Here is a 21,699-nt window from a genome sequence, read left to right on the forward strand (position 1 = left end):
TGGGGAATATATGATAAAAAGATGCGAGATGGTGGGACTTAGAGTGTTGAATAGATGGACGAACGGACACACAGACAGATGCATGGATGGACACATGAACGGACGCAGGGGCGGATGCATGAATGAACACAGGGACGGGCGCACGAACAGACGCATGGACGGTCACACAGACGGACGCATGGACAGACGGATGCTTCGCCTCACTCTCCATCATTCACTCCGTGGATATGCTGCCATTTTTTTTTGCGACACGTGGAACCTGCCGATAGAGTGCCTCCGGGCTGCCCCGTCACTCGTCTCGGTGATGGCCATGGTGTGTTCTGCGGCTTTCGCGAGCGGCCTGCCGCGTGCTGAACTATTGATTGAGGTCATTGTTGTTCAGCCAATTACCGGTCACCTGCGGACAGCGACGTCTACATGGGAGACTATAAAGTACATCACGTCAGCACATTCCTTCAGTGGGCAGAACAGCGGTGACGCCGGAACGGTGCCTAATCACTGCTTGTTCTTCGTGCAGGTATCGTACATCCCGCATGCCTATAGTTATTGATCAGATGACCACTTTTTGTTACTGCTGTTCTGCCCGAACAGTCTTGTTGATTTCTGCTTTCGTATGTTGCATTGCTACGGTGACCTTCTCTTGAGTGGGGACGTTTAGCTTAACCCTGGGCCTAGGCGGGGGCTTCAACAAATACATCAAAGGCACAGGGGGCTAATGTCAATAATACGAGTGTAAAAACTGCTCAGACAGTCCCACTCTAGAAACGGCTAATTTCCTCGCGCCATTGTTGGCTGGTCAAAAGCAAATTACTAGTGACATTGCAGATATAAAGGAGTCTTTTAATTTTCGCTTTGATGCCCTTGAAGCGCGCGTATCTTCACTGGAATCTTCTACAGCTGCTGTTGACTGCAGTGCAGTGTACGACAAGCTTAACTCTGAAATTGTCTCTCTTAGGCAATCAGTCTGTAAACTCACTTCAAAATCCGACGATTTAGAAAACCGTTCGCGCCGCAACAACTTCCTTTTGCATGGTTTATTAGAAACTCACGACAAAAATACTGACTTTTTATTGCATACTGTTTCGCAAATACTAACTGTTACGTCGCGAGTGAACGGCTCAGTAACCAAGCAAGAACAAGGAAGGCTTATTTCGCGTGTCTCGCTTTTATGTGCTCGGCGATGGCGATGACGTCATGACATGATTGGCGACACGCTTGCATGACTTAGCACATCTCCCCCTTTTACCAGTTGAACCTTTGAGGTGGTCGCCGTAGCCTGTTGGACCGGCGAAGCGGCGGCGGTGCCTCAGGTTGGCTAGAGGGCGGCGACCCCGCCGGCGTGGGGTCAGCCATGCCGGCTGGCATCGGCGAGGTTTCATTAGCGGTGGTGGTGGATGTTGTAGCGCCCCCTGGCTGCATCGTGTTCGAGTCCTTCATCGTGTGCGCAGCTACAGTTGGTCCGCATGACGACGTTGCTCGCCGTCCGGTGTAGACACAGTCGCCATCCGAGCCCCTTGGGTACTGGTAACGTTGCCTTTCCCTAGTTTTATTCTCTCTCTCTCGCTTTCGGTAGAAGGTAGTAAAAATCTGTAAATTATTGCGTTCTGCGTATTACACCAGTAGCTCCCCTCTAGCATTTCTACTACCGATGCCACAATCTCCTACTACGTGATTTCCAGCCACCCCCCAAGTAACGCAGAATGTTATTCCAATGTTAAATGAAAGCGCCCAGATGTCAGTAGCAACGTTTCCTAAAAGCGCTTAACGTTATCTTTTTTGAACACATGATAACGTTGCTTGTAACAATCAGGACGATATGGCAAAGTCCTGTATCACATTTTCAACATCATGGCAGTGTTTCAGTGTTTTCGCAACATAGAAGCAGCCTAATGTCAACATATCAGCAACGTGATGTCAACATACCAGTGACGTGATGTCAGCATATCAGCAACCTGATGCCAGCATTGCTGTGTGACTGGTTGACTTTCATGCTACGGGTGCAGAAAATAAATACTATTGTGCGCGTAATTAATAAAAGACATGTTGGCTTGTTACGGGAACCGCCCCGAAGCTTGCGGCAAGGAAAAATACCTCTGGTATGGTGTGAAAAATTGCACTATTATTGTCCATGCACAGGAGCTGTCCCAACAGCTCTTTATCAAAGCATTCGTGCATGCTTAAACAAGTGGTGTTGGAACAGCCAAGCTACAAAAAATGTCAAAACACACTTGTGCATGTCCATAAAACGAAAAACACAGTTTTCAAATCCCAAAGCTTCCAACATATGTGATATACATACTGCATTTTTAAAGCATTGAATAATGTGGTTTTGCTCTGTGTAAGCATTGACTACAATGGGCGAATATGCGTTTAGGGTGCAGTATTTTAATGTGCAGAATTGCAGCAACCATGAGGAAAACAGTCACACAGCTTAGGCAGGAAAGAACATGCTGAATAGCCTGAATACCTTATGAAAAAAAGAAGACATTTCTTTACAAAGATTACTTCTTATTTATTTGTCGTTGTCACAGAGCAAGACATCAATGGCAGTGTTACAAACCCCATATCAAGCATTCAGTAATAAATATGAATAAGGCACGTTGCAAGTTTCTTTCATAATATGTCAACTCCTGGGTCATAAAAAACAAATACACGTGCAAAATTAAAACACAACTTGTTTATATTTAGCAATTTTAGCAAAAGTATGACAAAAAAGTTTTTATCTATAGTATGTACAGTATCAGTGGGAAAGTGAATATGCAAGGAAGAAGACACTGGCGGAACTGCTATGTGTTAAATACATAGGAGGACGCGAGTACCATAGACGGCCATTGCCTTGTTGGTAATTTTCCAACAGTGATGCATGCATTGTATACAATGATGGTTGCCACTGCTGTTGACTGTCTATGTCATGATTTCATGAACAGAGATATTGTAGCAGCATTGAAAGACTGGCACTTGCCACTAAGGTACAGCTTGTTTTGACGGAGCTGAAAAGGTTCGAAACAAGAACTTGTTTTTACCAAAAGAGAAAAACCTGTGGATATCTCTGTAGCAAAACATGTTGCACATCAAAAGAAGCTTATCAGTTTGAAAGCAACTGAACTTCATGATTACTGTCTGACACGCATTCAGTTAAAACGGCTCATTAAATGTGGCCGATTGATCACATAAAAATAGGCCTTTGAAAGTTAAGGTAGCTGACACGCGGTCAGAAAAAGCGAAACGCTATCAGTCGAGCAACTGCTCAGTGTAATTCGCGCAAAACAGTGACCTCCCAGCCACAACCAAGCAAGGAATATGGATCACGAAATGAATACGCGAAATATGCAACTATTTTCTGTTCAGTAAATCACCAAGTTGCTGTCCTTTTCTGTATTGGATGATTAAACTGCCTTGACACAACTATTTTTGTTCATTCACTCACGATTTTATTATTTTTGTATCTAGAGGTGTGCACAATTGATTTTTTGATTGTTATGCACTGCTCTGCATAACTGTTTAGTATTTTTCATTTATGCATTTCTTGTGTTATGTGTGCCACTAATTTTAGCATTTCAACTTTTTTGGATTTGCAGTGAATGCAGCTTTCAAGTTGATACTTTGTAGCGAGTGGTTATGTGCATCTTTGAAAAAGTTGCAAAGTACTCTTACTTCTTTGCGGAGGCCGTTAGGAAGGATGTTGGTTTTTCGAAGGAATTCAGAACGAGTAATATGACCAATTGATTGATATGTGATGTTTAACGTACCAAAACTACCATATGATTATGAGAGACGCCGTAGTGGAGGACTCCGAAAATTTCGACCACCTGGGGTTGTTTAACGTGCACCCAAATCTGAGCACACGGGCCTACAACATTTCCACCTTCATTGGAAATGGAACTGCCGCAGCTGGGATTCGAACCCGCTACCTGCAAGTAAGTACCTTAGCCACTAGACCACCGCGGCGGGGCAAGTAATATGACCGAGTACCCTATTTTTCACAAAAACAAAACAGCATAAATGTCAACTAAGTATACACATACAATCATATTTGTGGGCACAGGAACAGCAGCAGGCATAGGAAATGCAATCTTTTAGAGTAGAATGACAAATGGACACCAACCTGCATCACCATCACATAAGCAACTAACAGGCATACCACCACAATAGTTCACATGCCCAGTGGAGTTCATATATGCAAACTGAGCAGCATGTTGAATTTGCCAGTCTTTGCTCGAGATTTTGCCAATGTGGTTAGACTTGTGTGAACAAGCTCACAACGTCAGGGTACGTCCAAGAGGGGTACACTGTCGACAATGTCGGCAAACAGCAATCGCAGGTTGATGGCTGTGACGACCGTAGAACAAGCCATAATGCGAGACAGTCGGTTGTCAATGAGGGCCTGCATTATGAAGAGAAAGTGATGAGACACATACTAGTAGCTTATCAAGCAAACAATAAATAAATGGGAACACTTCTCGAAAAAACGCAGAGAATCGGCTGACAAAATCTGTCTGCAACATCCTATGAAAGTTGTGCCAAGACTGACAGAAAGCTATGTGATAATCCAGCAGTGAAAAAACACAGCAGAGAGGAACCTAAATAGTGCAGAGGGGAAATTTGTGAAGCTTTACTCATTACTCCTTACTCCTAACTCATTAATGATGGCAAATAATCAACATTTCAAGCTTATCTACGGTCTTATTTCAGTTATTCAGCTCAATATATTCAGTGTAATTATTATTTTCAGGGTGGCAATGTTCTTTGATTTGTTAATATAAATGATGCACAAAGAAAATTGTTAGTAGTGTAAAATTGGCATATAATATGGTGCTTACCAAACAGATGCACTCACAGCGTAGTATTCCTTTCTGTTACTCCTCACCAGCTGCTTGGTGGCAAAGTATTATGATATTCTGCTGCTCATTTTCTTCTTCCGGCACATGCATAAGTACCTAAAACAAAATAAAAAATTCACCCAAAACATCCAAATAAAATTATCAGCATGTTTTTCGTACACCACAGTAAGCAGCAGAGTTATAACTAAGGAGCAGACGCAAAAACGTTCCAAAAAACAGGCCAGTTCATGATTAAAAATATACACTCATACTTAACACAGCAAAATGTAGCAAAAACTACATAGACGCTTCGTCAAATACGCAGCTGGCATCCTCAGTATGCCCTGGCACAAAATGAGAGGAGGTTACATAGTTTGCTGCTTGTCTCGTATGTCGCTTTATATGCGGCTGCGGTTGTTGTGGCGTGCCAACTTGTCACACTATTGAATCACGACTCGAGAAGATTTCTCTTGCCACACTTTTGTTCCCGAGCTAGCGCTGTCTTATTACTAATGTCGAAGGCATGTCCCGTCGTCCGCAGTGTTCGACGAGTTTTGTCTTAAAATGCGTGGTATGGGTGGCTTTTGCAATGTCTCCTTTGTGCTGTTTGAGCCCTATTGGTCGCTTTCTGCCTATTTCACTCAATCTTGTGGTGTTGCATACATCACTGATCAGCACTTGCTGTCATATAGATGGAAGTTGTGGTTTATGAATTGTAACGAAGCCATTTTGTGAGCAGATTTATCAACGACACCCAGAAACACATGCGAAAGGGAACAAGAAGTGTGCCGCGAGAAAACACAAAACCCAATGTTTCTGCACCTTACAGTGAAGGTTCTTCTGACTCTGTTCGAATAGCACTTCGTCCACTGAGAATTAAAATAATTTTCAAGCCTCATTGTACCTTCGTAAACGTGCTCTCTAAGCCCAAAGACAACATCCCTGCGAATGATCAAAACATGTTTGTTTACAAGTTCCTGTGTGGTGGCTGCGACACCACTTATATTGGCAAAACTAGCAAAAAGTGGTCAACGAGTTTTATTAAAAACAAAGGGGATATCACAAAACCAACGCATTCTCAGACAAAACTCATTAAACACTGCTTGAAAATGGGGCATGCCTTTGACTTCCCATATTCAATGACGCTGGCTCGGGAACGAAAGAGAGGGAAGAGAAAGCTTTTCGAGTCGTGGTTAGAACGTCGTGACCAGCCAGCGTGCAACAACAATCACGGCCTCCATCCGGATGAGTAGACGCATAGGAGACAATCAGTGAATTCGGTCACCTCCACACATTTGGTGCCAGTACGCACTGAGGATGCCACTCATATACGAGGCGAAATGTCTGTGTAGATTCGTTATATTTTGTTGTGTAAAGTCAGAGTACATATTATAATCACTATGGAGCAGAGTTTTACTTCCATGTTAATTTGGCATATGTTCAAATATTTCCAGAGAAAAAAATGTTTATTGAAAAACAAACCACATATTTGTAGACTTGCTTTCTGTCTTTGCGTACACAATTCCCTCCATAGGCAAAATAAACATTTTTACTCAGCATTCATACCATGCGTTGACTACCGACAATCTACCATCCCATAATTTTGCTATTGCCAGTGAACTGTTTTCTTGGAAATTGTAATCTATGCGTCTCTTCTATTTGGCTACACCACTTGTGTTATTTCAAAAAGTGACACAGTTGACTACCAAATTTTTGGTTAGTAGTTAGCTCAACGAGTGCTGCTTGCTCTATCAGATTACTAGTTCTAAATTTAAAGCATCAAAAGAAACTTGACCGAGTTTCATGCATTTGCCTTAAGTAAAATTCACCGATTTCTTTAGAATAGTACAAGCTTAGTTTTTACTCTACACTTTGTCTTATAAGGTTAAAATTTTATGTACTTCCTTGCCATGAAGACACGGTATCAGTGGCTTCGCAGAGGTATTCCCTCTAATATCAGGTTAAGCTGCAAATTCACAACAATACATGGCTAACTCACGTACAATGCCCAGTCTTCATCATACTGGTATAACTTATGTTAGTAACATTTTGCATTGTGAAAGCAACAGAATAGCTGCATTTTACGGCAATTTTTTTACAACATCCCGTCTCTCTGACAGTCAAACTATTCTAGAATGCATCTTAGTATAATGTCTCTGTTGGAGCTCAATTCACACTGAACAAAAACAGGAAAAAAGGACAAAAGCATCAAAATTCCACTTGAGAGCTGCTTTCGATCTGATAAAACATTTACTTTCAGTGTTTCTGAAGATCTGCCTGTTTTTTTTTGAAACCTTGCTAGCAGGCCGCAGCTGCACACTAGTTTTTGTGAGGCAGCACCTTAATGGGCATGATGTCAGACGTCCCTATGGCATATGTACGCTTCCATTCCTGCCACTTGTCTTTCTCCACCTCTGCTTTACATCGTGCACTCTTCCTTCAACAGTAGTGCTGAAATGGCCCTCTTTTTCTGGTCTTTACTCTGCAGCCGGTAGCATCATCCACTGCCGGTGCTATTCATATTCGTTTTAGGAAGCCTACTGGGGGAATGTAGTGAGTTGAGAGACACGAGCAATAGCTGGCCAGGTTTGCAAACCCGTTTCAGGGGATATTAAATGTCACCTCCTCTACTTGATCACGTGACCACTAGATGTGGCAGCTTGTAAAAAAACCAGAGCAGATCACACGTGCTCTGGCGTTAGATTTAACAGCGGACCCCTCTGCACATATACTGCGGGCGTTGCGCATGGTCCGCTTGATACTTACGTCGCTACATACAGAAGCTACCAAAAAAACTATCTTTTACTACTTCCTGGCCATCATTACAGGAAGCTCTTTTTCATGCTCTGCAATGTTCGAAAAAATGGTGATTTCAAGGGCATTAACGACGGAAGGGATTTGCCAGCCCAAACATTACTAGCCTCATGCATCGCTAAAGAGATGTATCAGTTGCAACTTCTTTTTTTCTCACATAGCTACTTGAAACCTTCAAGAATATGAATCGGATCCCGGCTGCGGTGGCTGCATTTCCGATGGAGGCGGAAATGTTGTAGGCCCGTGTGCGCAGATTTGGGTGCACGTTAAAGAACCCCACGAGGTCGAAATTTCCGGAGCCCTCCACTACGGCGTCTCTCATAATCATATGGTGGTTTTGGGACGTTAAACCCCACATATCAATCAAGAATATGAATCGGGATCGGGGTGACATCGATCATGATGTGGTGCAAGCTTGGTGAGCCGACAGAGGGAAAGATGAGGTCAAGCAGCACAGCATTCATACTTAGAGGGTGGTCTCACACTTACATACACAAATGCAATGCTCAGATTTAGTGAAACTGAAGAGGGTCAATTCTTTCAGCTATAAAAAGATTTCCACCCGCACCACAATCAATTTGTAAGACAGATGCGAATACCACCCGCTGAACTTTGAACAACGATTCTAATGATATCATTTCCACGTAGATTTCTAATCCAAAAAGTAGGTATTTATATTGAGATGCCTTAGGCAGTCTTCAATTCAGTGTGAAAAGTTATTAATATTCGCACGCTCTTACGAAATACACAGCACAGTACACATGGTCGGGAAAGTTTAGAGGCCGTATCAAGCGCGAAAAGTGCTTGTCGCTGTCTACACAAGTGCTAAGTAAACTCATTCGTCAAAATCATAGATCACCAAATTTTTCAAATCATGACGTCATTAAGTGACACCACCACTTGGTCTAAATTGGGCAGATCTCCGAGAAACTGTCAAAAGGCATGACGCGCAGAAAGCTTTTGGCGAAGGAATACAGTCGACCGAGAAGCAGAAAAAGGATGGCTTTTTCGGCGTTCAAATCCTTTAACACAAACGCATATGGGATCTTGGGAGTCCTTTTGAAACAGAAATTTCACACTCCACCTGCGCACTTACTGGGCTTTTATGAATCCAACGGTAGACCTGTTAGAAAATGATCAGTTTGTGCACATGGTACTGCAGATATTTTCATTCCACTTTACAGCAGCACAGTGATGTGGTATACGAAGTGATCACACGAAAGGATTGCTTCATTAGTGCTCACCTATGTGAGTACTCATAGCACTAGCATGTGATATGGATATCGCAAAAACTACTTCACAGTCTTTTTTTTTTCAAGGATCCATTTCTCTTGTTTCAAACTTGAAATTGTCTCCCCCTCCCACCCCCTTTGTGCTTTTACCATCTTGAGTGTCTGGACAGCACGCTAGTTGATTGGGACCCTTAGCTTAGCGAGTGGAAGCTGCAAAACCAGTCCGGTTATTGCGTTTGACATTTGTGAGGCGCAGGGGAATAGGCGGCTCACACATTCGTGGCTGCACCCAGTGAGCACTGGAAGAAGTTCATTGGAGAAATACGCTTGAGTGCGTCTACGTTTTCTGTGAACGTCTCATTTTCTAGGTTTCTATAATGGTCGATGCCGAGAGTAAATGCGTTATGTCCCGCTATGGTCAGTGAAGGCCGGGTGCCTAGAAAGTAAGATATAACATGACTGACATGAGTCGTCAGTCATGTTATATGATGTGATGTGATGTTATATCATGTTATATGCAGTAAACCCGTGTTGTAACCTGAACGAAGATGTATTGATGTATTAACAAAATTCTATGTGTGTGAGCGAAAATGTATTTCAGTTATTTATGTGTGAACAAAGTTGTATTGTGTGTGTGAACGGAGATGTACGTCATTTATTGATGTAACCCCCCTGCTATAACGCCTTCGGGCGCTGCGGGGTATCTGATGAATAAAGAATAAAGAGTGAACAGATTACTTGCCAAAGCTTAGCATTGCTAGAGGTAAATGGTTACCATATTGTGTATTTTGTGCAGTTCAAGCTTTATTCCTGCTACCTCTCTGCTAGAGCAGCCACTGCCCACTTTAAGAAGCAAATGTAATCATATCAATGATCTTCGAGGACACAATGATCATTCGCAATACCGTAATTTGAAAGTAAGCATTACGCTAGCAAACACATTTTTTATCAAGAAGTTGGCGTACTGAAATTATTGTTTCCAAAATTCAAAAGGCGTCAAGAAACTGGACGTTTGTTTTGCTGCGCGTGGCTGGGAATGCTATGGAGTTCATGCAGCCATCCGCACTTTTTGCTACAGGCAGGGAAATATGGCTCATTAACTCGCAGATTGCAATATTGTCACAGGCATAGAAAGGTACCTCAGGCATGGGTGCAGAAATAACGCAGAAGGAATGAAGACGACGATGTTTTTTTTGGAGCCGTGTCTGAACTACCCTCTTGTCCTGCATCCTTGCATACTGTGTGCAGTGTTAGCCCACCCGGCATTCACTTATTAAATACTCCCCGCTACATAATTTTGGTGGAAGTGCTGGGTAAAATTCTGACTCTGGATCTCCGTAGCGAACGTCAGCTTCGTCTAGCCAAGATGCGTTAAGGCAGTGCGCCATCCATTCAGTCTACGCCTTTCCGTCTTCTGTGATTCCTTCCCATCTTCTCGATCCAGGTACATTTTGCGGCACCGACACAACTGACGTTGACGAGTGGCTCGCCTTATACGAGCGCGTCAGCAATTAATACAGGTGAGATGAGACGCTTATGCTGGCTAACATTATCTTTTACCTGTAAGGTACTGCACGCGCCTGGTACGAGACGCATGAGGAAGACGTGACGAGTTGGCACGTGTGCAAGCAGATGCTCCGTGACTTGTTCGGCCGGTCAGTTGCTCGACAAATGGCAGCCAGGCAGGAAATCACGTCACGAGTTGAATCTTCCACCGAGTCGTACGCCGCCTATGTCCAAGACGTGATCGTCTTTTGTCCGAAGGCCGACAAAGAAATGACCGAACTAGACAAGGTCAGCAATGTGTTGAAAGGCATAGCCGACGATGCCTTCAACATTGTTATGCAAAAACTGTACCACCATTGACTCAAGTGTCAGTGAATGTCGGCGGTTCGAACAAGCGAAAAGCAGGAGAATCACTCAACGTTTTTCCCAACTCCCGAACACCGCTGCGACTTCTTCCTGCGAGGATCCTGTGGCGCCACGTGCATTCGTGAATCCTCCAAACATCACAAGATTTTTCCGCCAGGAGCTGGAAGCCATGGCTCCTTCCGCTTATCAACCCCCTGTACCTGACAACTCCGCCCCAATATCTCTTATTGAGGCTGTTGTGCGACAACAGTTTGCCAATATGGGTGTCTTAGTTCCCCAAAACTCCAGCCACACACCGCAGCTCATAAATTCTTACGCTCAGTACCATGCCTTCTCAATTCTTGCTGCTGCCGCGTCGGTCCCGCGGTTCTCATCGCGCTACCGAAATCCATCTGAGGGACACACACAAGATGATCGACAGATATGCTTCTCTTGCCATCGCGTTGGCCATATTTCGCGCCCCTGCCGCAACAGATGGCCTTTCCGGCAACGTTTTCTAGACGACCACCGACAGGATCGTGGGCAGTATTCGCCACCTTGTTTTGCCGATGACCACCTTCAGGACCTGCCACCTAGCCGTTCTACGCTACGCTCCGAACCACCCTTCGCCGATGTCGTCACGCAGGGAACACGGTCCAGCCGCTCGCCATTGCCTCTGGGTCGCCAGCCCCGCTCCTATCAATGCCGCCACTCCCCGTCACCGGCGTATTCTGGGAAAATCTCGGGAAACTAACAGATGCAGCTCCTGGAGCTGGCGCTCCATTGACAACTCGGACTGAAAAACCTCTACCGACCACTGATTCCAGACGAAATTTACTTGGTGTTATTATCGATGGCCTGACCGTTACAGCTCTAATAGACACTGGTGCCCACATATTCGTTATGAGTTCACGTCTTCGATCCCATCTGAAAAAAGTTCTTACCCCTGCCATGTCTTCGACTGTGCGAGTAGCGGACGGCAGCCGATCATCAGTTCTGGGTATGTGCACTGCCCGCGTCACTGTTGACGGCCTTCACACTTCAGTCCTCTTGGCTGTTCTAGACGCTTGCCCACACTACGTGATTTTCGGCATTGACTTCTTGACCGCGCATTCAGCCCTCATCAATTGTTCAACCGGCACTTTACAGCTAGATTTGCCTTTGTGCTCTGATGTCACTTCTGCAGCTCGCACACGCCTACCGTCCGTGGAGTGTCTACGATTACCGCCTCAGACCGCTGTGTACCTTTCTATGTCACCGTTCCCACCTGTTCCTGATGGCGCCTATTTGGCAGCTCCACTCATTGACCTGACCCTTTCCCGGAACCTCATACTTTCTCAAACAATAGTGAGGATTAGCGACAACAAGACGCTTCTCCCTGTCCTCAACTTCTCTGTGTCGACCCAGATCATTCCTAAGGTATTGCCTTAGCAGAGCTCTCCACTCTGGAGCAATGTACAATTTCATCTCTCACTCCTGACATCAACACCGTAGCCGATTCTTTCGCAGCCGCACAGAATAGAGCTTTCCTAGACAAAATGATATCAAACGACCTCTCGCCGTCCCAAGTTAAAGCGCTCCGTGGTCTTCTATTTTCTTACCTCGACATTTTTTATATCGATGACCGTTTCTTGGGCCGCACGAGCGTCGTAGCCCACCGCATCGACACTGGTGACACCAGTTCCCATCATAAGCGTCCTTACCGTGTGTCTCATTCAGAGTGCAAAATAATCCAGAAGGAGGTAGAGAAAATGCTCGACAAAGACGTCATAGAGCCTTCAACCAGTCCTTGGGCATCACCTGTTGTGCTTGTTAAAAAGAATGACAACACTTGGTGGTTCTGCATTGACTATCGCCATCTCAATCGAATAACCAAGAAGGATGTCTATCCTCTACCTCGATTGATGAAGCGCTTGACTGCCTTCATGGTGTCAAGTATTTCTGTTCCCTGGACCTACGATCTGGATATTGGCAAATTTCATTCGATGAACGCGACCGCGAGAAGACGGCATTCATAACACCCGACGGGCTTTATCAAACTAGAGTCATGCCTTTTGGGTCGTGCAATGTGCCAGCAACCTTTGAATGCATGACGGACTCCCTCCTTCGCGGTTTTAAAGTGTCGACGTGCCTGTGCTATCTAGATGATGTCATCATTTTCTCGCCAACCTTCGAAAGCCATCTTCCACGTCTGTCAGCCATTCTTGAAGTTTTTCGCTGTGCTGGCCTCGAGCTTAACGCGGCAAAGTGCACCCGTGGGCACCGTCAGATAAAGCTGATTGGCCACATTGTTGACGCTGCAGGTGTACGACCCGACCCTGATAAAGTCGGCGCGGTGTGCGAGTTGCCGGTCCCACGTTCCCGCAAGAAGTCCGCAGCTTTTTGGTACTCTGTTCATATTTCCGCCGTTTTGTCAGCAACTTCCCGGAAATTTCTCGGCCTCTCACTGATCTCCTCAAAAAGAACGTGGCTTTTTCCTGGCGTGAAGACCAAGAACATTCCTTTGCGTTGTTAATTTCTGCGCTCACATCACCGAATGCGTTGGCTCATTTTGACCTAGCTGCTCGAACGAAGCTACGCACCGACGCAAGTGGCCATGGCATAGGGGCCATACTCGCACAAATGGAGAACAGCACAAACCATGTCATAGCGTACGCTAGCCACCTACTTTCCCAGTCGCAAAGGAACTATTCCATTACTGAGCGAGGGTGCCTGACTCTCATTTGGGCAATCGTGACAGTTCGTCCATACCTATATGAACGCACGTTTGTAGTCATCACAGACCACCATGCACTCTGCTACCTGTCAACCCTTAAAGATCCTACAGGAAGACTCTGGCGATGGGCATTGCGATTGCAGGAGTACATGTTCTCTGTAGTGTACAAGTCTGTCAAGCTTCACAGTGATTCAGACTGCTTATCTCGTCGCCCTGTTGACCTACCTGACTCCTATAAGTTGAAAGCTGATGACAACATCCTAGCCATAACCAATTTTCTGCAAATCGCCGACGAAAAACGCCGAGATCTATCGCTGCTATCGATGATTGACCGTCTTCAATCCGGCCATAAAGACCCTTCACTGAGCCTATTTTTTCTTCAAGACAACGTTTTGTACCGCTGCAACTTACAGCTCGATGGTACAAAACTTTTGCTCGTTGTGCCACGTCATCTGCGCAAGGACATTTTGCAAGAACTTCACCACGCCCCAACTGCCGGACATTTACGTGTCTCCAGAACCTATGACCGCGTCCGCTGGCGGGCATTCTGGAAGAGCCTTTATCGATCCGTTCGCCGCTACGCTGCAGCGTGTGACCTGTGCCAGCGTCGGAAGAAGCCTACGTCTCTCCCTGCCGGTCACCTTCCACCTATTAATGTCCCAGCCGAGTCGTTTCATCGTGTGGGTTTGGATTTGTTAGGTCCCTTCCCAACATCGGCAACGGGAAACAAATGTATAGCAGTAGCTACGGATTATGCCACTCGGTATGCTATTTCTCGAGCGCTACCGACCAGCTGCGCAACGGACGTCACAGATTTCCTACTCTATGACATCATCCTTCAGCATAGCACTCCTTCTCACCCATTCTGTTGGACCGTGGCCACTGCTTCCTGTCTCGTGTGGTTGATGACATCCTTACATCCCGTGCCACGCGGCACAACTTTACGACTTCTTACCATCTTCAGACTAACGAACTTACTGAATGCCTCAACCGCACACTGATGGACATGCTTGATATGTATGTTTCTGACAACCACACCGATTGGGACACTGCCATTCGGTTCGTAACCTTCGCCTACAACTCGTCCCGTCATGAAACTGCCGGCTACTCACCATTTTATCTTCTCTTTGGCCGTGATCCCTTACTACCTTTCGACACCTCGCTTGTGCAAGACCTCCCGTCCACTGCTTCGTACGCACAAGATGCCATCTGCCGTGCTCTGATCGCACGTACAGCAACTCGCGCCAGGTACTCATCGTCCCAGAGAGCCCAAAAGTCGTTCTACGAGAGCAGACATAGGGATGTCGATTTTTGTCCGGGCTCTCTCGTGCTACTGTGGCTACCATCCCGTCGTGTCGGCATGAGCGAGAAACTTTTATTGCAATACATCGGGCCTTACCGAGTTCTGCGCCAAGTCACACCTGTCATCTATGAAATTTCTCCTACTACGAACCCCACTGTTACATCCAGAAGTGACATTGTGCATGTGTCTCGCCTAAGCCTTATCACAGTGACCCGTCCGTCTGATAACAGCAGGCACCGGGATGGTGCTCTGCCGCCCGGGGTAATGTCACGGGTATAGAAAGTTACCTCGGGCACGGGTGCAGAAATGACGCAGAAGGAATGAAGTCGACGATGCTGTTGTGGGGCCGTGTCGGAACTGCCCTCTTGTCCTGCATCCTTGCATACTGTGTGCAGTGTTAGCCCACCCGGCGTTCACTTATCAAATACTCCTCGTTACAATATAGTTACTGCGCACATGCAAGTTTCTTTTCCACCAACTTGCCCGCAAACTATCCACAAACTTGTCATAAGGCCCTTTTCAAGTCTGAAAGCGCCTCAATGAAGGTGACCGAAATTGAAACTGAGGGTCCGTAGCTTCTGAAGTTATCCGCCACACACTGGTAAAAAAATCTGGGGGCCTTAGTATTTTTCAGGAGTGATTTGCAGACGATTCAAGCTACCTCTTAGTTAGCAACTGTCGCCACTCTGTGCAACGTTTATAGAGGCTGCTTGGCCTTGTGACCTCCCCTCCTCTCACTAGAAAAAAAAACGTGACGCACACGAAGTCGCCACCCCTTCACATGTGCAGAGTAGTCTCTCGAAAAGGTCGAATGTTATACTACCCTTCAACCAATGCCACGTGGAACACACGCGGCCAAACATTCCTCAGCTCCCCGCGAAGGAAAGACCACCAGGTAATGCGCTACGAGTCTTGAAAATAGAACAAGGCAAGGTCAAGTTCTCTGTGTACTTCAGCAATGCTTCTGCAGTCCCCTGGCTACAAAGGCAAGCCACCAAGCAGGTCCTGGAATCCTCGGCACAATTGCGAAAACCGCTTGGCCAGGAATGTGGCACGCTTTGTTCCCTTCTTTCTTTCTGTCACTCCGTCTCTTTATTTCTTTTTTTTTTCAGCAGCCTCTTGAGGCTACATTGTGTATTGGAAACGTAGCGACTAAATTTGCCCACTGGGCTAGACACTGAAGTCTGGAATCTGGAGAAATGAGCCATACATGTTTTTGCGGCATAGTCATTTTAGCAGCATCACTTTTGACAAACGTCAGGACTGAATCGAGACAACTTCTTGGTTCTTTACACAGATGATGCCGCCAACAAAAATGTTTGCAATATTCATTAATTGTTGAAAATCTATTGAGTCAAGCGCTTCTATGCAAAGTTAGTGAGTACTGGTAATTAAAATCATGACATAGTCCTTCTAATGTGCGATAATAGTGAATTAGCAATGAAAAAGTAAATTTGGACAAACCTGGCAAGCAGAAAATTGAGCTAAATTTACTGTGTTACATTTTCTAATTGACTTATGACAATTTTCTCTGCATGGAAAGGCTTGCTGCTTCTATATTGAATATTTCAGATATTCATCTTTGACTGTTTTTCCACCTCATCGGGGATGCCTGAACAAGTGGATCTATAAATTTGTGAATTCAAGCAGTTATTATTCATGAGCTATTCGTCAGAACGCAAAACAACTTCGCATATACATTAAATACATTGTAGCCGGAAAACCCATTCAATATTGTTGTTCTACACAACAAAAGTTATTCACTCATAAACGTACAATGTTCTGTCCATTTTTACTGAAGCCTGTATGAATTTTTGAATGCTTCACTGGGTACATTCTTCGTTGAAACCTTGATTATTGCTTTAGAAAGAGGCTCGGGAAATTTAATTTGGTTATGTTGAACAGTTTTGCCACACTTCCAGTGCAACAGAGGCTTGTAGAGCAAAAGCACTGGTGTTTGCTCGCACTGTTTTGAGTGCTATGCTAAACCACTTCAGACTAGGCGACAATACCAACTGTCATAAGAAAGTGGAGAATGTAAGCTCTCTAATGCAATACAATTAACATCAATAGGCTGAGCGTAGAACGCCAGCAAACAGTGAATATTATGCAGAGACAGTGCTGCTGGAGGGGGACCGCCACCTTAATAAATCTTTTTGTGAGACTAGTTGGTACATGCTTACCTAATTCTAAAAAGATGCATACCATCGGGGAAAATATTGAGGACAGAACAGAAAGGGCGTCACTCGCAACTAACGTTATTCTCGGAAAATCAGCGAAATATATAAGCGTCGCAACAATGTGCGTGCACATTGCCTCACATGCTAGTCAACATGCTAGTGCAACTTGTGCAACATGCACATTGCCTCACATGCTAGATTGACAACAAAAGAATGATGACAAAAAAGCCACGAAACAAAAATGATTCTAGAAAAAAAACTTCCTCATCACCCAGAGCAACAGATGTAACACTAACATGCGTATCTTTCTTTTTTTAATGCAGTATGCTTCCATAATTTTGTATGCTAAGGTGTCAATACTCTTTCCAAGGAAGAATACACTGAAAAACCTAGCCTCACACTTGCAGGAACCACAATGTGCAGGCAATTGTGCCGGTGCATAAAGGACAGAATTCGGGAGCAAGAACTTCCTGGAAAAAATAAGCTTCCGGCATATTTGCCAGCACATTGTGGTTTCTGAAAATGTGAGGCTAGGTTTTCCAGTGTATCCGTCCTTGGAAAGAGTAATGATACCTTGGCACGTGAAATTATGGAAACATTCTACATTAAAAAGAAGGGAGATACGCATGTTAGTGTTACACATGTTGCTCTGTGCGGTGGGAAATTTCGTTTCTTAGAATCTGTTTTTGTTTAGTGGCTTTTTTATCATCATTCTTTAGTTGTCAATCTTATTTCATGATTTTTGACTAGCATGTGAGGCAATGTTCTAGCAAATGGTTGCTACGCCTATATATTTCGCAGATTTTTCAAGAATGAAGTTAGTTGCGAGTGACGCCTTTTCTGTTCTGTCCTCAATTTTGTTCCCCGATGGTATGCATGTTTGCGTATTTCAGTAAGTACTGTGTTATTCTCTAATAACAAAACACTTGCAACAAAAAAAATTTCTGTTCATCTGTCCATCTAGTTACAGCAAGGGTAAGCTGTATACAGAAAAATACAAGACATTAAAGCATCAAACCATGCACCAAAACAAAAAAAAAATCAGGATAAGTGAAACAAAAAGGATGCAGCCTGACTGCTCGCATCTCTAAGTCCCACAAAGAGAGAATGCTCTTTCTCTCAAAGGTGCAACGATAGCATGCTTACACATGCGTAAGTGCACCCATCTCATCCACCTCTACTATCTCCACAGAACAAAAGGAGCATTTAAGGGCTCAAATATCTTTCATAGACACAGCCTGAGCACTCACACGAAATATTTGCAAAGCGTTTTTTCTGTTGCAATAAGTAGTTAATGACAAACTCATCGTGGATGGAATAGTTACTTACGTAGAAAAAAGTTTTACAGTGCTCAGTCACGATTTTGGTTTCAGAGGGCGCTAAACAAGTGAGGTGGGATGTAAGGTGGTTTTCATGCGAACACAGCTGGCTACATGAACACAAAACCGCATGGACGTGGTCACCGCACAGACAAGTTTCTTCAATGAAGGCTTTCTGGGTGCAGTGATGATTGTCTCTGAGGTGTAAATATGCATGACCCATAAAAATGCCCAGCCAAAGCAAGGACTTCAGCCTTTGTGCTCCCATACAAGTCTGCACCCTCTTCATTTGAAGAGGTCTGCTAGGAGAGCACTTGCAAAGGTTGTGGAAGCCATCACAAACTCGTGACGTACAAGGCAGTGGGTGATTTAGGCAGAAACCGAAGGCATGTTCTGCAAGTAATGATATGACAAGCACTGTAAACTTGATTTTAAGTGTGTTCCAGCATATATCACTTGTTGATAATTTTAAGAGAACAACCGTGCCCCCACGTATATATCCGACAAGTTAACTCGACTTCAAAGGCTGCTCCAAACAAATGCAATTGGAGGGATGAATTATACAAAGATGCAGCACCAACTTCGAACTTAAATTTATTATAAAGCAGTGCAGATGTATATACAGTCCTTCAATGAAAACAGACAATCACCCCATGAAAAATATAGGATACGTTATTAGTAGCTTTTTGACTTTAGTACAGCAATTACAATAAAAATGTTCAGAAATTAGGGCGGACAAACCCACAACTTTCCACCGGTAAAGACTGAACCTACAACCTTCGGATAATGCATTCGATGCTCTTATCAATTAACTAAAGTGGCGGCTGTCCTCTTGTCGACATTATCGAGTGTTGTCGAGCACGTAAACCTGGAAGTGTTAGTGGGCACGGTTCGTAGCAGGTGATCTTTCTAAGTGTTAGTAGCTGACAATAAGCTCTACTACACTGCCTAAAGGCATTAACATTTTTATCGTAATTCTAATTCTATCGTAAGTGTACAGGAACGAGACCCTCACTATGAATGAACAAAAGGAAATATTAGGGGCTCATTTTTTTTGGTAAAGGGATTGTGTTCACCTTGTGGATAAAACATGTTACACACTTCTGCCTGTGATCAGAGCTGCAGCCTTTTTAGTTCATTCAAGAGGTGGATCAGCACAGGCAAGAAAGCACACTGCCTGTACTTCAACACTTTCTCCCAACCTCCTTTAGTCTGCGAGAGACACTGTACATGCAATGTACACAGTTGCCTTATTCTTCTCTTGGGCCTTCGATGTGGCCAGCCACTCCTCTTCACGCCTAGGATCCATCACCTACGTAAGCAAACTCACAGCTACCATTAACAACACTTCTTGAGTGAAACCTGCAATCATAAAATGGGATATTTACTCAGAGAAGGCATCATCCACCTTGTTTGAGATGAGTCGATTGCCACAGAGCATTCTGCAAAGGCAAGTGCATGTTCCGCGTTTTAGTGACTTTTGAATACAGCGACAAAAACGCAGCAATGGCTTCCAAGCACAAGGTTCATACTACCAATATGAGTGTTATGCTCTGAAAAATTACCATAACTTCAAGAATTTGATCGTGCCTCCTTCCAGAAGCAGCTATGCTATTTCAAGAAGTTGGAGTACATCCTAAGAAAGCTTCAAAGTGGTTACTACATTATACTTCCAGCCTATTGATTGGGCCTAAAGAACACCAAAAATCATCCACAAAGCATGAGGATCGTACAGCACTAGAAGCCATCTACCTTTTATTAATATTTTTTTCTTTCAGGACAGGTCAAGTACCAGCCATTAAAAATGAACGCAATGATTAAATAATAATATACACAGCCTGCCAGCGCAACGGATCTACTGCTATTGTTAAGAATACTATCGAATTTCTTTAAGCAGTATCCTTCCTTGGAAAGTTTTGAATGTCACTGGCAGGTGTTTGGAAGTGTTTTTCCCGCTGTTATTTGAGTCGACCTTTCCTGGCTAGGTCATAAAGGTGTATTTGTAATGGCAGGGTAAGGATATTGGTATTGAATTGAGCACTGTATCAATTCTTAGAGACTTGCACTTGAGCAGTATTTAAAGGAACAATAATAACAGATTGCTAGGTTTCAGTGCTGTACAATCTCCTACTATGTGAATAATTATTAAGTGTTTAATTTGGTAGAATCTGTGGACTGCAAGTTGGTTGTGAAGCGCAGTATGAAGGTTTTGCAGCACAAGCTCCAGCATCTTGTGGCAACACATGAGATTCCCGAATGTTTCACAATGAAATCCCTGCGCGTAACACAGCTTTTTGCAAAATGGTGCACAAGACGGCGGTATGTGTCTCGTTCATGGAAGTCACTGCTGCCTTTCTCATTAGGTCAGACAAAAAGGGCCAAGAGGGTGGCCATGCACTTGGCCATGCAGAGTGCTCTGTGTGGATCACTTAGGCACAAGGTGGTAGAAGCAATTTCTAAGTGTCTAGACTTCATATTGCAGGTTCAACTCAAGACTACTTGCCTCTAGCCAAATATTTGCTCAGACATGCGAGGTATCATAGGCGTAGAAAGGATATACAGACCATCTGAAGGGCTGCAAGAAAATAAAACGGCTGTGGCACTTAGCATGCACAGTGTTTTGCACAAACTCTACAACTTAGGGAGAAAGTGCTGGAGTTGAAGAAGTGTTCATGTCTCCCGAAACTTTCTGACCTTCGCAGATTCATCGATCAGATGAAAGGAAGGAAACACTGCCGCACTCATCAAAGGCAGAAGTATGTAACCTGGGTTAAAGGCATGATGTACACAATCACTGACATGCAGCAGGAGCTACATGGTTCAGATGGGATGCTGTCTTAAGGATAGTCTCTATGAAACCTTTATAGCATACAAACAACAGTGACAAGGCATTCCCAAATCTATAAGTGGGATCGTGGGTGTCTTTGAAGACAGCGTAGTACTTTCAAGTTCTTTATCAGGAGGTTATTCCAATCTGTTAATTTTTTACACATTAAGTCATTTAGTTATGGTAAACAATTGAGTGGTTTGAATTCGAGTGTCGAGATTGGTTACACAATCATTAACAAAGCTGCATTCATTTATTCACGTTTTAATTATTTGTAAGTGGTGAAAGAAATGAACAGTTGTGCCACACATCATCACGTCGATAGGAATGCGCTTTACAGGCTGCGGTTGTTTCAACTGCCATAATAGAATCATACTTGTTCTCTTCACAGACTAATCGGTGTAAAATGATTTCAATGCTATAAAACGAAGAAACTCGTACAAATACACATAGTGTGCACGTGCGTCACGCAGCGCCCCTTCATCCCTTCTGAAATGAGCCATCGCCATGCCCGGGTACCTGCCGAATTTGTCGCGCATACCGCTGCCGTGTTGTGTCCTCGTGCTTGCGCCCATTTAGTTTTGCCTCACAATGCATGTTTGAGGGCTGCTAGTGAGGCAAGTTAGTTTAGTAGTCC

At 44.3% G+C, this 21,699-nt stretch overlaps 1 long non-coding RNA gene across 1 annotated transcript in view; it reads right to left on the reverse strand.

Annotated features, from left to right (window-relative positions):
- Positions 1–2,373: 2,373 nt before the first annotated feature.
- LOC142765210 (uncharacterized) overlaps positions 2,374–21,699 on the reverse strand; it is a 68,984-nt gene continuing 49,658 nt past the window's right edge. The window contains exons 3-4 of the long non-coding RNA XR_012884100.1: positions 4,821–4,937; positions 2,374–4,384 (exon numbers count right to left, since the gene is read on the reverse strand). This is a non-coding gene — a long non-coding RNA (uncharacterized LOC142765210). The remainder of the gene's footprint in view (positions 4,385–4,820; positions 4,938–21,699) is intronic.

Source organism: Rhipicephalus microplus, chromosome 6, assembly GCF_043290135.1.
Source record: "Rhipicephalus microplus isolate Deutch F79 chromosome 6, USDA_Rmic, whole genome shotgun sequence".
Lineage (NCBI taxonomy): Eukaryota > Metazoa > Arthropoda > Arachnida > Ixodida > Ixodidae > Rhipicephalus > Rhipicephalus microplus.